Below are 730 nucleotides of genomic sequence, written 5' to 3'. Positions count from 1 at the left end.
GGCTGCCTCTCATTTTTCTTTCAACCTGACTTTTTCTCAAACTGGCACACACAGGATCTAATTTAAGCATTGTCACAGTAACTTATTTTAATGTCATGTAATATAACACTTAAACTTTTACGTTAATACTTTCGTTAATAACGTAAAATAACGTTAATAATTTCGCTGCTAATACTCCTGTATATTTACGGAAGTAACATTTTTCATGCAGGACTCTTTACTTGTAATGGAGCATTTTTACATTGCTGTATTGGTACTTCAGTGAACTGAGTACTTCTTCCACCACTGCTGAGAACTAAGATACTAGTTAGTGGCTACACTTATTACCATGATTCATTTACCTTGTCTTTTGTTAAACATCTCAGTGATGTCCTCCAGCTCTGGGTTCTTGGCTGGCTGATGGAGATCCAGTGAAGCCTCTGCACCATCTGTGTGTCTTTTGTTGATCATCTCTGAGTCGTTACAGTGTGACAGTGAGCCAGCAAGCACAATACCAGGACCCTGAAACTGAAGCAGCTAAATAGAAATCATCCATCATTACAATTAGTTACACATGCTTCTCCTACTGTGATGTGACAAAATGTCTAGTGTGAAAAAGGCCTGTGAAAACTGCAGCTCATGATGGCGCTACACTGAGTAAGATTCTTGGGCGAGGACGAAAGCTGGTGCTGTAAATAAATGTGGGAGTAATGCAGAGCTGCGATGAAGAAATGACTCAAATGGACCATTA

The sequence above is a fragment of the Lates calcarifer genome, linkage group LG7_1, assembly GCF_001640805.2.
Source record: "Lates calcarifer isolate ASB-BC8 linkage group LG7_1, TLL_Latcal_v3, whole genome shotgun sequence".
Taxonomy (NCBI): domain Eukaryota; kingdom Metazoa; phylum Chordata; class Actinopteri; family Centropomidae; genus Lates; species Lates calcarifer.
Note: the sequence above shows the minus strand (reverse complement) of the source record.